Source organism: Xenopus tropicalis, chromosome 9 (assembly GCF_000004195.4).
Source record: "Xenopus tropicalis strain Nigerian chromosome 9, UCB_Xtro_10.0, whole genome shotgun sequence".
Classification (NCBI taxonomy): domain Eukaryota; kingdom Metazoa; phylum Chordata; class Amphibia; order Anura; family Pipidae; genus Xenopus; species Xenopus tropicalis.
In genome coordinates, this window is record NC_030685.2 from 1,446,265 (window position 1) to 1,460,953 (window position 14,689).

Here is a 14,689-nt window from a genome sequence, read left to right on the forward strand (position 1 = left end):
CAAACGCGCAGATATCGGTACAGAATAAAGGGCAATTGTGTTTTGCAGACCTAATGCCGTGAGGGCTTTCTGTGGGCACAGTATGTGTATATATATATATATAGTCAGGTCAATATACTATTTATTCAGCTAACCCCAAGCTCAGGCCCCGCCCTGTACAAGTGAATGGAATATGGGGATTTTAGGAAAACTGCTGTAACAAAGGTAAAGAATAAGGAGGGAAAAGCTGATATAGAAACAGTTTATTCTTCTTAAAGTGTCTTTGTTCCTGATGTTAAGACTCAGCAATAATGAGTGTTTGGTTCATATTGATTGTTATTGGCATTAACCTTTATTACTAGTGAGATACACACCCACCCTCCTTATTGTCTCTAATCTCTCTATATATCAGAAATAAAAATGGAGATTGTTTCACAGGGAAATAACATATTGGGGTCTCTCTCCCTAAAAGAGGGTGCAGTTATTATGGGAAATTGCCAGTTGGGAGGAGTCTTTCCCATTGGAGACAATACCCAGAGGTCTGTAGGGAAAGATCCCAATAACTGGGGGAGTGGGCGGCACAATGGGGGGCAGAGATACCCGAATGTCTCTGGGGGGCGGGAATATTATTGTGGAGGAAAAACAAAAAGTCTATGAAGAAGTAACACAAAAAGGATCACGAGTCTCTGAGTCGCATTCTGGGTACAAAGTATTTGGATAACTTTAAAGGGTAAATAGAAAAAGCTGAAACAATGGGCAGAAAGGGAAAAACACAATAATGGGATGAACAGGACAAGAATGAGTCTGAGCAAAGGAAAGTCTGTAACTGGGCAAACTGTAACAAGTCCAACTGTCCAACTATAGACGTTCCCCCCCTCATAAACATCCATTTTAAAGGACATATAAACCCCCCACAAGAAAATTGTAATCAGTAAACGGCCTCTTTGTAATATTTAAATACCTGCCACTTTCGTTGTTTAAAGGGTAATAGTAAGGCTGCAGCACCCCCTTCTCCTTCCTTCTCCTCCTCTAACCCCCTCAGCATCCCCCCTTAGAAACTGACTTTGGCGCTTGGCTACTGGGCATGCTCAGTTCTTCTCAGCTCAGATTGCTAAACACTCCCTCCAGTCTAGCAGCCAATGAAGAGATGGCGCTGCTGGTTTCCATAGAAACGCTGCTCTAGCTGTGCCCTCTGCTGAAGAAACATGGTTTTGTCTCCAAGGTTCCTCTCCTGAGCTCAGATTCACCATTACATACTCAGTCCAAGCAAGACTTTTTATCAAAGTAAGTTCTGCCTGTGTAAATATAGGGGATCAGAGAACCCTGTCCCCTGTTTCTCAGTCTGTGACATCATCCCGCCCGGCTACAGACTGGAGAGGAACCCGATTGGCTGGATGCCCCAGTGCATGTTTGGGAGAGGCGTGCTTAAGGTTTGGAGCCAAAAATTTAGGTGCGGGCCCAGCAGTTGATAAAGGGTGCCCCTGCTGTTGTTTGCCAGTGTTGGAAGAGAGATACAGAGTGAGCAGCCAGAACCACTTGCTGTGAGTTCAGACTGAAAGGATAAGAGTCTGTGGGGCTGCCTGGGATTACAAAGTCCTCTGTGGAATCTCCGTGTGTGTCCCCTGGTGAGGACAGGTATTGCTCGTTTGCCTGCTATGTGGGAGCAGCCACCTCTCCATAGGGGAAGGTACTCTGGGGCAGGTAGCGCTACCTGGGGGGACTTAAGAGCTCTTGGGGAAGGGACTGAACTGATTTAAGGGTTGGGGTCTATCCGGATCCAAGTTGGGACTGGGCACCTATAGAGACTGTCTGTGCCAGGAGTGGATAGACTGCACAAGTTCCTCAGAGCCAGATAATCAGTTATCCATAAAGTTGTTTTACTTCCAGTTATATAAAGTTCATATTGCTGCAAAACTGTGTGTGATTATTTCCTAGTGGGAATCCCCTTGCGGTGTGTTCCTCAGTGTCCACTAGGTGGCAGCACTGTGCTAACAGCCCAGTCCCAGTATCTTTAAAGTCAAAGAGAACAAATTCTCCTGTTGCAGCCCAAAATAAGTGAGTGTGGCAAGAAAGGGTTACACAAGCCTGCATTCTACATTGCATGAACTTTACAGATGTAAATATCACTGATGATGTCAGAGGGAAAATGGCCGCCAGGTGAGAGCTGCTATTTGTTTTAGGAAAATGTGATGGTGCTGCAAACGGAGGGGATATATTCAGTACTAATGGTGTGATGTGGGTGGGGGAGACGTGCCCAACCTTTATGAGTATTTCTGGTACGGACTGTGATACCCCTGATAATGTTAGTAAATACGGTACTGACAGCTGCTCCTCTGCAGGGAAGCCATGAATATAGAGCGTTTAGGTCTATTTCTGGAGAAAAATGAAATGACACTTTAAAAAAACAGCCAAAAAGGAATGTCTATCTGGAATCAAAAATGGCAGAATTCAAGGAGGTCCCTGCCCAGCGGATCCGGTGAGGATGAGGAAGAAGAAGACGAGCCCAATGAGACAGACACTGAGAGAAGATATGAAACCTGCCCAGTGGGACTTTAACCAATGGGGGGAGCGTCAGTTTCACCAACTAGAGACTTTATAACTAGTGATGAGTGAATCTGTCCCATTTTGCTTTGCAAAAAATGTGCAAAACTGTGAAAAAACTTGCAAAATGCGGGTGCTGTGGGACTTTTTTGATGCAATTTGATATTATTTATTCTACTAACCCCAAGCTCAGGCCCCCGCCCTGTACAAGTGAATGGAATATGGGGATTTTAGGAAAACTGCTGTAACAAAGGTAAAGAATAAGGAGGGAAAAAAGTTGATGTATTTTCTTATAACATGTCTTTGTTCCGTAATGATGTTTTGGGTCAGTAGAATTCTCATTGGTCACTTCTCTTGCATCTATAATGAAGTTTTGGCTCAGTAGAATTCTCATTGGGGAATTGGTTTCCATGTGTAATTAGGTTTTTCATCAACTTCTATAGAGAACTAGGGGGGCAGTGGGACAGTGTTTTGGTGGGTTTACATTCCCTTTAAATTCAGTGTTGATAGGCCAAGTGCCCACCTACAGTACAGTATATTCCAGTCTCTGTTACATAAAAATGAGTTTCAATAATTAGTAATAAAGACTGTGGGAATGTGATTGGCTGAATGCACTCAGAGCTACATTACAGTACGAAGAGGCCACTTTCTTAAATTGGCAAAATGTGAATTGCCCCCAGCCCTGCAGCCTCACCAACTGCAATAATCTGGGAAAGAAGCCCCCCACAAAAATGGCAGATACCTGGGGCCACACAAGATTCAGACTTGGCCACAACGTGTCCCAACACAACCGCACACCTACAGTTGGGGGAAATCTGACAGCCCTGTACCCTGCCAAGCTCTGGCCCTAAGGGGGGTATAAATATAGGTAACTTCCCCCAAATACAAGGACAGGGCAGCTGGTAGGGCTGTACAATATAACAATTTGTAACAATGATACATTTCTTTTGGCTTTTAACGTAAAGAAGGAAACTCAGTTGCTTTATCAGAAAGGTCTATGTAAATACAGCCATAATCACTCACAGAAACGCTGCACTGAGTCCTCTATCAAAGGAAACACAGGATTTATTGTCTCTTTTTTTTCCTATGCCAGAGACACACAGCTCTCTCCTCTCTGCTGCTCCCCCTATGGGGTGCAGTTTGTCCAAAGTACATTTTGTCTATATAAATATGTTCTATATACAAAAAGCAAATCCCCCCAGTAGACAGAATTAAAGTGTGGATATAAACACTGGTAAAAAATATACAAAAGATAAATTTCTAGTGAAGAATGAAAGAAATCAATTTTATGCACAAATGGATATTATTATATTACAACCTCCATTCTGTAAATTTTAAAGGACAACTAAAGCCTAAAAAAGCCTATGGCTAGAAATGTTTATCTGTGTGTTTGAGCCCCTGTACCAGCCCAACATCCCCAAAGCTCTATAGAAATAAAGCCCCATGCCCCTGAAGATGCCCACAGTAGCTCTCCATCTTTTGCCCAACTACTGCACATGCTCAGTCTGCTCTTGGCTGATGTCACTGAGCTTAGGGAGCGACTCCCAATATTCTTCTTTCCCCTGCCTGCTTGCTCTAGTCTCTGCCTGTTCCCTACATGCATACAGGCCAACCAATCACAGTCCTGTCTGGCTGCTCCCTAAATAACTGAAGTCCTGCTCTGGCACTTTGAGCTTGGGGTGAGACTTTAGCTGAATCCTTATTGTGGGGCTTTTCTTTCCCCCTTGTAATGATCCCAAATACTGAGCTGTGTAACAAATATAAGTTACAAAGGTTGGAAACAGAGGCAGAAGCTGTGACAAAAGTTCCAGTCACTTTGCTGTTACAAACAGCCCCTCTGGGAATAAACTGCCCCATTGGGAAGGTTTCTCTGTATGTAACACAGTGACTGTATCTGCCCCTTACACTCCCCCACAGGGCTAAGGTACAGAACAGTGTTAGTGTTGTTTATGGGTTTTTTTTTTCATAATTTCCTTTTAATAGATTCTGTGCAATATTTTTTCAGTAATGCTTGAGTCTCTGCCCCAGAGAGGGCACATTCTGCTTTGGGATCTCTTTGTGGGTCCATTGTTCATCCTGCTCCCTTCTTTGCTTTGGCTTGGAGGGAAATGGACAAAGGGGATCTGAAGACCCTTGTCTCCTGTGGGCCATTTGGCCATTGGGTTTGGGGATAAAGGAGTTCCCCTGAGCTCCGGTGAGGAGGTTCCCAAAGATTTTGGGATCATTTTTGTGCCTTTTTGTCGGGTGAACCTGGAAGTTTTTGGACTTACTTTTATGTGAGCGCTTTTTGCACTTGGGTGACTGAAGCACACGGGTTTCAATAATAACAAAGTTAATAGCAGCAAATCATATAATGTTTCTGGGAAACGTCCCATGTCTGGTGAAGGGGCATATCCCCGAAACGTTATATGGTTTGTTACTATTAAACATCAGCAGGGTTTATCCCACTTCAATAAGTCCTGTTGTGCCGGTATTTGTGTGCAATTTGGTTCTCAAAACTCTTCAGTGTCCCTTTAAAACTATCAGTTAGGTTGTAGCCCTAACAAAAGGCTGGCAATCTATGTGTGTCCCAGCCCTCCAGGGCCAATTAATATGCAAAAGAATCCTCCAATGAGAATCTCAGCTGATGTGAGTAAATCCGGCTCCCAGCTTGTAGACTCTTGCTCCTTAGCACCTTTTGGTTGGGGGGCAAAGGGGCCTGCACTAGTCCCCAGATGAAGTTGAGCCTGAAGATCCTTGCTCCTTAATTCCCTTTGGTTGGGGGTAAAGGGGCCTGCACTAGTCTCCAGGTGAAGCTGAGTCTGAATATCTTTGCTCCTTTGTGCCTTTTGGCTGGGGAGCATGGGGTAAAGGGGCTCCCCTTGGTCTATGGGTGAAGCCAAGCTCAAATACCCTTACCCCTTAGTGCCTTTTAGGCTGGGGATAAAGGGGCTCCCCTTGGTCTATAGGCAAAGCCAAGCTCAAATACCTGACCCTTAGTGCCTTTTGGCCAGGGGGTTGGGGGTAAAGGGGCCTGCACTATCCACTGGGTGAAGCCAAGCCCAAAGATCCTTGCTCCTTAGCACCTTTTGGTCAGGAGTAAAGGGGCCTGCACTAGTCCCCAGGTGAAGCTGAGCTTGAAGACTCTTACTCCTTTATGCCCTTTGGTTGAGGGTAAAGGGGCCTGCACTGGTCTCCAGGTGAAGCTGAGTCTGAATATCCTTGCTCCTTTGTGCCTTTTGGCTGGGGATCAGGGGGTAAAGGGGCTCCCCTTGGTCTGTGGGTGAAGCCAAGCCCAAATATACTTACCCCTTAGTGCCTTTTGGCTGGGGGCCTGGGGATAAAGTCTCTTGAAAAGTTAGTGCCCAAATACCCTTCTGCCTTAATGCCTTTTGGCTGGGGGGTCAAGGATAAAGAGGCCTGCACTAGCCTCTGGCTGAAGCTAAGCCCAAACATCCTGACCCCTTAGTGCTTTTTAGACTGGGGGTCGGGGATAAAGTTAGGGTTTGTAAGATATTTTCACAGAATTATAATTCCACAGCAAATGAAATGTATACCTGCCATTCACACATACTTGTAAGTTAATTTGGGAAAGGACTGAGCCGCCTTTAACAAATGTTCTTGCCTTTTATAGATACTTGGGGGGTAGGGAGATACTGACACCCGGCATATACTCTGGGGCACAAGGCTCTCTCTCTCTTCCCAGGAGGGACAGACAGGTCTCTCTTCCTGAGAGATGGGCACACATCCAGGCACACACACACATATATGAAACATACACACATATCACATATACTTAACATTATATTTATATGCATAAATTGTACAGATTACTCCTGTGAGCTGCCAAGGGTATGTGTGACTGGCTGTTTGTACTCTGCATATAATTTGTAACTCCACACAATAAAGATATTTTGCTATCACCTTGGTGAGTGGTACTTTGACCATAATACTTACACAAAATTTTATAATAAATAGATGATATTCTACATTGGCGAGCCTGCCAGATTAATAGACACTGGGCTTTACATATCACACATATACCCACTTTGAAAGCTTCATAAGGGGGGATAGAGGATAGAGTGTGCCGTATGTATGAAACTTCCAGAAGTCTGTAAGTAAAAGAACCTAGAGCGGATTTGTGTGTAAGTATCAGAGGCATTGACACAGGAGTGCAGCAAGGAGTATTCTGCTTTCTGTAAGTATGGAATTTATTAATAATTTGTCAAGTAAGAGCAAATTAGAATTTAAAATTCCAAATGACTTGTCTGATGCAAAGTTATGGTCGTATCTTTATAGTCAGTGTGTGGGTGTGAATATAAAGTTAGATGAAGGAGTGTCATTTTCTAAACTAAAGCACAAAATTAATAACGTAATATTAATGGTTAAAACATTTAACACGTTAATGTGCTCTAGTGAGAGGGACACTGAGGGAGTACAGGCTATCTCTGAAACTTTAAAAGAAGAGAAAATTGAGTCAGTTTTGAAGCAAAGTAAAGTGACACATGTTTCTGTGATCACTAAAGAACAGAGACAGTCCCAGAGGTCATATTAATGACCCAGAATTAGATTATCAAACGGCAAAGTTAAAATTAAAAATTGAAAAACATTTATTAAAAATTGTTGAGACTTTTCCGAAGTTTGATAAGTGCAGGACTTTGATAGGAAATAGTCACATATTTGAGACTTACTGTTCCAAACATGATCTCTCAGAAGCACAAAAAAATACCATGTTTAGAAGATGGCTGCCTGTTTCTATAACAAGTCGGTTGCCAGACTTAAACAGTATTGATGGTGAGTGCAATGAGTTTGAAAGAGTCAAACAGCTGTTTTTAATCACTAATGGTGAGATTCCTTCTGTAGAATTGATCAGTAGATTTAAGACATGCAAGTTGCAGGATGATGTTTTTGCATTTGCAGCAATGTTTGAAAAAGCCTACAGATTGGTCATGGAATTAACTGATACAAATCAACCAGCACCCAAGGCCATGATCAATGGGTTTGTACAAAAATGTATATTTCTTGATCCTGTAGCTATTGTGCATGCATCCAGTTGTAATTCATTCCAAGAAACAATAGCTTTTATTGAGAAATATAGACTGGAACTTCTGTCATGCAGCTCAGAATCTACTGACAAGCAGATAGGATCCTTGAGGGAAGAAGGTTTAAAGAAGACCTTTTTGGTCTGTAATTTTTGTAAAAACACAGGTCACCTAATTCGCAAGTATTTCCGGCTACGTCGGCATATAAAAAGAATTAATAATAACAGAGAAGGTCAGATAAATAGGGATTCCCAAAGATGTGACTCTGGTATACAGACAAGCAACAGCTGCAATCCCAAACTGACCAGCACAACCCATAGAGGTCAGGAGAGAAGGAGCTATTCTCTGTTGTTAAAACGGTTAATAGAAATGAAATCAAAGGGTTAATGTTAATTTGACCTAAATTATTCACTAAAGGTTTATAACATTTGTATTAAGTAACCAAAGGTTTAAGATTTGTTGTAATGCAACGTTAATATCTACATGGAAACAAGTATTGTGTTTAAATAGACTATCTTTCACATAAACATATATTTAAAGCAGGTCCCATATAATGTTGCCTAATATGGGCAGGGTTATCCCCAGATTAATTAAACAATACTTTATATGCTGCTAACTGGAGCTGGTAACCCATGGGATAATGTGCAAATATGGTTTATGTGGGAGAATGTATCTAGTATGTTGCATTTTCATTTCCATGTATATTGACTGTTGAAAAAGTATCCTAAATTAAAATTTAGTTTGCCAACCTTTACTGAATAAGACCCTATGAAGGTTAAATACTGTAAGTCCTTATGATGTATGTGTATTAACAGATGCACTTAGTGTATAGTTTTACTTTGTTAAAAGGGAATGGGATTTGCTAAGGTGCTAGAACAGCAATTCCTTGAGACAGCAGAACAGCTGCGGGGGGGTCATTAGTGTACTGGGTATATTCCCCTATGTGAGGGGGAGGGAATGGCCAACTCATAGTATGATATGGCAAAAAGAAAATTATTTCTGAACCTATGTCTCTAATATATTGAACCTTTTCTTAATGTTTTTCCTAATTTTTCCCAGGAATTATGGTCTAGTTCAAGTGGAAAAGGAAATTATTTGTATTTTTGTTTCCTCTTTTGAAAGTGCATGAGGGAAATTGCATGTGAGATTAATAGTTTGTTGCTCATGTAGTCACACAGATTAACCTACTGCAATATAATAAATTAGACTGTAATTGAGTGACCCAAGGTAAGGGAATGATGTCCTTACTTAGTTTAAATACTTTTGTGGTGTTCCATCTGCACGAGGATTGTAGTCACAATGTGTCACATGGTGTTTATAAGTGACTGACAGGTGCATGTGGGTATGGGGGTTGATGTGGATAAGGGGTGATTAACATAAATTAATAGTCTGCCCCCTTTACTTACAAAATGTTTCCTTAAGGATTAAACCCCATAGATACTATGTGGTAAATGAAGAACTAAAAGTGCACAGGAACAAGTGGTACTGCGCAGATTAATGTATTGGCATTTTTCTAAAATGTATAAAGAATGATATCTTGCAATGATACTTTTTATAAGAGTACTCCATATACATCTTAAAGATATTTGATGATTATATTTTGAGATTTATCGGATAATCTGGCCAATTATATGATAAACAGTTTAAAATCAACAGAGATGGATTACAAGATGTATATGTTAATGTTTTTATCTGGATCCATTATTTAATTTTATTTTGTTAAATGTATGCACACATTGTTGAATGTATATTTTGTCAAGGTTGTAGTGTTTTATAGTGTCTGAATGACATGCTTGTCTCCCATTTGGCAACTGGTAACGGTTAAAGGTATTTTTATTTCACATGCCAGGATCCCTGAGGTAGCTATAACTATGGATTATATTACAAGAGTAGTTGATACCCTGAACTAACTGACAGCAGAGATGAGCGAGAACATAAACAGTTTTACAATTTCCTTTAGGGAATGAAAGGGTTATCCAAATCAAGTGTGGTTTTGATATGGGTCAGCTGTTATGGTGATGATATGATAATATATTCCTTTATCTTTATACATTGTAGTATAGGCTACAACCAAGGATAATTGAATAAGGGGTAAGAATCACACCACTGTATATGAAATTATGTTTTTAAAAGGTAATAACATCTCTGAAGGGCAGTAATCATTTTGTTAATGAAGCCATAGTGTAGTGACATAGAAGAAACCCACATAACATTTGAGGTATAGTTAATTAAGAATGTTATGAAATAATGCATATTTATCATCTATATGGAGGGAAATAACTGATCTCTTAAGTCATTATGTTATACCACGAGTTATTTGTATGAAGTTTTATGTGTAAGACACAAATTTGTGAGATGTTTTGCCTAAATCGTCATTAGTACCTGATTTATCAAGCTCAAACTAGCAAAATTATGCAAAGGAGAGTTATTAATGTTAAATTTTTTAAATTGCTAATGGGTCTTGTATATATAAAATGGTATGAAATGCTTTTGTTTGCAAAACAGTTGGTTGCAGTTTTTCCAAGTTTGTACTTGTTGTTTAAAGCTGCTGATGCCGTATCAACAGTACAAGTTTGTGATAAAAGGCAAAAAGCACTAGTGCTGCTCTCTGGTATTAGTTTACATATTATTATGAATTGTGGTAACAACATAAGTGAAAAATGTACTCATATTTATGATGATATATATATTATTTTATATCTCAAAGAAATAATAGTTAAAGTGAACTTGATCATGTACCTTACTTCAAATTTCAAATTTTATTGAATAGATCACTAGACCAATAGGTCTAATTTTAAATCAACCCACATTTGTGTATTCATGTGTACTTTGGATACATTTGTGTATGAATGTTTAGAAGTGTCTCTATGTAACATGTTTATTGATATTGTTTTTCATCCATGGAAATGTAAAATGATAGGTTTAAATCAGTTTAATTTTGTTAGTGTAAAATAAGGGTAAATTTTTATAGACATGTTCCCTTTATTCCCATTACAGTACTTACAGTACTGCACCCCTACTATTGTTTGGTTTGTTTATATTATTTTTTTTTGTTAAAATAATTCAGTTTTTAGTTTTTTGTAAATTCATCATACACTTACATAATACACAAAAGCTCACATTTTATTTCTTGTTGATGTTTTTCCCAGACAGTAACAAGTTCTGCATGGAATGACATGGTAATACAGTGATTGGGTTATTATATACCTATAAATATAGGTTTAGTGACACTGATTTTTCAGTGTAGGTCAGGGATAGAGGACACATGGAGAAGATTCATCTGTATGCAACAGGAATGGAGACGACATCACCCAAGGAAACCTGATGTAAAGGTGATGCAATTGTAACAGAGACTGTGATTTAGGATAAAATTGAGGAGTATTTGGAAATACAAAGTGGAATTTCAGCAAAAGACAAATGGAGGATGATTGAAACTTGTCATTAACCAGTAGTGGACTGGCTACATTTTGGACTCTCTTCTAAAGAGGTTGTATCTTTGCCTGTTATTCCAGCTGGTGTTTTTACCCAAAGACTGTGTTTGCTGTTAAAGGCCTACCTAAGGGGGTGTGATGAATCTATTCTTAAGTTGAGCCGATCAAAGTTATTTTTAAACCTGCAACAACTGTGTTACTACTCCCAGTGTTGCCCCTGCCTCCTACAGTATCTGAAATCTCAGTAACTGATATTCTTCTTCCCAAGAATACATAAGACTAAACGAGTAAAGCTTACCCACGCTACACCTGTTCCTGACTCTGTATAGACTGTGTTCTAGCTCTAATTAGCCAGAGAATGGCCAGGGCCTAAAAAGTGTGTTGGTGAATCCCTGTATCAGAACGGTTCCCTTATTCTCCATAGGGACTCGGTAGCTCACGCCTGAATGGTTGTCAAGTATTATTTTGTTCTAAGCCTTGCAAGGCCAGAGAATCAAAGGAAGCTCTTATATGGAATAGATAAGGATTCCAAAAAGATGTTCTCGGCATTATTCACAGGAGAAATGTTTTGCCAAGTGCTGTATAAAAGAATGTGTTAGAAGTAACAAGAGATTACTAGTTAAACTTATTTCTGGGCACCTGTAATACTATTGGCTCCTGCTTAGGTACATGTTGGTACTACGCTGTAGAAAGACGGGATGAAGAAGTTACAATCAGCTACAATCAAATGCAGAGTGATAAGGAAGGTTGCATGGAAAGTTTAATACTAAAACATTGGAGGACAATGATTAAAGCTGAATCCAAAAGGAAATAAAGGTCTTCTGAGTTGGAAGAGACAAGTTTAGGGATAGTTAGATTAGAGCTTATATCCTATCGCTGTTTCCCATCTCATTACATGATAATGAATTGTTATTACATAATATTTACATCATGGACATTTCACAGGTTCCAAGAGACGTTTGAAGATCTGAGGATTCTTTCCCATGGACTTTACATTCCTGAGTTCAAAATAAAATTATGATGTATTGAATGACTATAGGTCATCCATTTCAGGGGGGTTATGTAAGATATTTTCACAGAATTATAATTCCACAGCAAATGAAATGTACACCTGTCATTCACACATACTTGTAAGTTAATTTGGGAAAGGACTGAGCCGCCTTTTAACATATGTTCTTGCCTTTTATAGATACTTGGGGGGTAGGGACATACTGACACCCGGCATATACTCTGGGGCACAAGTCTCTCTCTCTCTGCCCAGGAGGGACAGACAGGTCTCTCTCCCTGAGAGATGGGCACACATCCAGGCACACACACACACATATATGAAACATACACACATATCACATATACTTAACATTATATTTATATGCATTAATTATACAGATTACTCCTGTGAGCTGCCAAGGGTATGTGTGACTGGCTGTTTGTACTTTGCATATAATTTGTAACTCCACATAATAAAGATATTTTGTTATCACCTTGGTGAGTGGTACTTTGACCATAATACTTACACAAAATTTTATAATAAATCGATGATATTCTACAGGGTTAAACAATAAATCCCCTAATCTCCACAGCCAATGAGAAGGAGGAGTTGTGCAATATTGCTTTAAAGGTCAACTAAAGCCTAAAAAAGACTATAGCTAGAAATGTTTATCTGTGTGTTTGAGCCCCTGTACCAGCCCAACATCCCCAAAGCTCTATAGAAATAAAGCCCCATGCCCCTGAAGATGCCCACAGTAGCTCTCCATCTTTTGCCCAACTACTGCACATGCTCAGTCTGCTCTTGGCTGATGTCACTGAGATTAGGGAGCGACTCCCAATATTCTTCTTTCCCCTGCCTGCTTGCTCTAGTCTCTGCCTGTTCCCTATTAAACATGCATACAGGCCAACCAATCACAGTCCTGTCTGGCTGCTCTCTTAAAAACTAAAGGCCTTTTGAGCTTGGGGCGAGACTTTAGCTGAATCCTTATTGTGGGACTTTTCTTTCCCCCTTATAATGATCCCAAATACTGAGCTGTGTAACAAATATAAGTTACAAAGGTTGGAAACAGAGGCAGAAGCTGTGACAAAAGTTCCAGTCACTTTGCTGTTACAAACAGCCCCTCTGGGAATAAACTGCCCCATTGGGAAGGTTTCTCTGTATGTAACACAGTGACTGTATCTGCCCCTTACACTCCCCCCCCCAGGGCTAAGGTACAGAATATTACTAGCTTTAGCCCTGGGGCTTTTATATACACCCACACACACAGCCCAATAACTTCTGTCAAAGTGTTTATGAAGCAGTTGCATGGGGGTGTGTGTGCATTACACACGGGGAGAGGCCAAACTGTGCCAGTAGGTGTATAGGCAGAACAACATGTACAGGGGAACCTCTGCACAAACACTATGTTCCTTCCCAGGATGCAAAGTGACTGACACTGAGCTCAGAGTTTGTGTCTCACTATTATAAACAGGCTGTGTATGGAACCCCCAGGCTGTATGGCACCACCAGGCTGTATGGCACCCCCAGGCTGCTCAGCAACCCTTTCTCCTCTAAAAAGGGCTTAGTTTGTGTTAAGGGTAATAGCTTTCATTTAATGGTAGGCTAAGTTGTTTGTAGTATTTCTATGATCTGTAACTCCATGTGTATAATAGGGCAGCGCTAGTTTATATGTACCTGTACCCATGATGCACCTGTGTCTCTGTGCCAATGGGGTTACCTACCCAGTATCTTTATTGTGTTTGGCACTTGGAAAATTGCAAATGCATTCAACTCAAAGCAAGGCCAAAGCACAATACAACAATAAATACCCAGTTACACTATACTAATTACTGTAACGTTCAGGTTACTAATGAGATAAAACAGTTCTCTCTAATTTGAATTCAGAGCCGTGATTGGTTTAGGATAGAAACTGTTTTTAAAGTGGTTTGTCCTTGTCTTCCCTGCCCTGTATCTCTTGCCTGATGGCACAACCTGAAAAGGACAGCGTCCGGGGCGCCATGAATCAGGTATAATGTCTCGGCATCGAGAAAAGTAAATTTGCCCCAAGCTAACGGGCATCCCACAATCCTCTCTGCTGCCCTGACAATCCTATGGAGAGCTTTCCATCTGAGGAAATACAGCTGCCGTACCAAGCGCAGAGTCTGTATGTAAGTACGCTCACGATGGAACAGGGGTAGAAGGCAAGAAACACATTTTTAGGGAGACAGTTCTATCTGAGAATACCCCAAAGATACAGATTAGCCCCCAGTCAGGTCCCCCTCCAGCTCAATACCCAGGAACCTGAACACTGACTCCTCCCCACACAGGCTCCGGAATTTATAAAATGGCTGAAAAATCAGTTTTATTTCTCCTGAAATCAACAACCGCTCCTTTGTTTTTGTGCCATTGAGGTTCAGGTTGTTGACTCTGCGCCAATCTGCAGCCGCTCTCCCTCGCCCCTGTGTGCCAACCCGCTCTCCCTATGTGCCAACCCGCTCTCCCTGCCTGAGATGGGTCCCATCACCGTCGTATCCTGCAAACTTGATGATCTTATTACTGAGGTGAGTAGGAACAGAGCCATATGGGCAGAGAGTATAGAGGAGCGGGATCAGCCCGGGGTTAAGCCTAAGAGCAGTGGAGGTATAAGGACCCAGTCTGACCCTTTGAGAGCGACCAGACAAAAGTCCAATATCCAACGGCAAGTGGATGATGGAAGTCCCCAAACTGCCAATTTGGACACCAGTCATTGT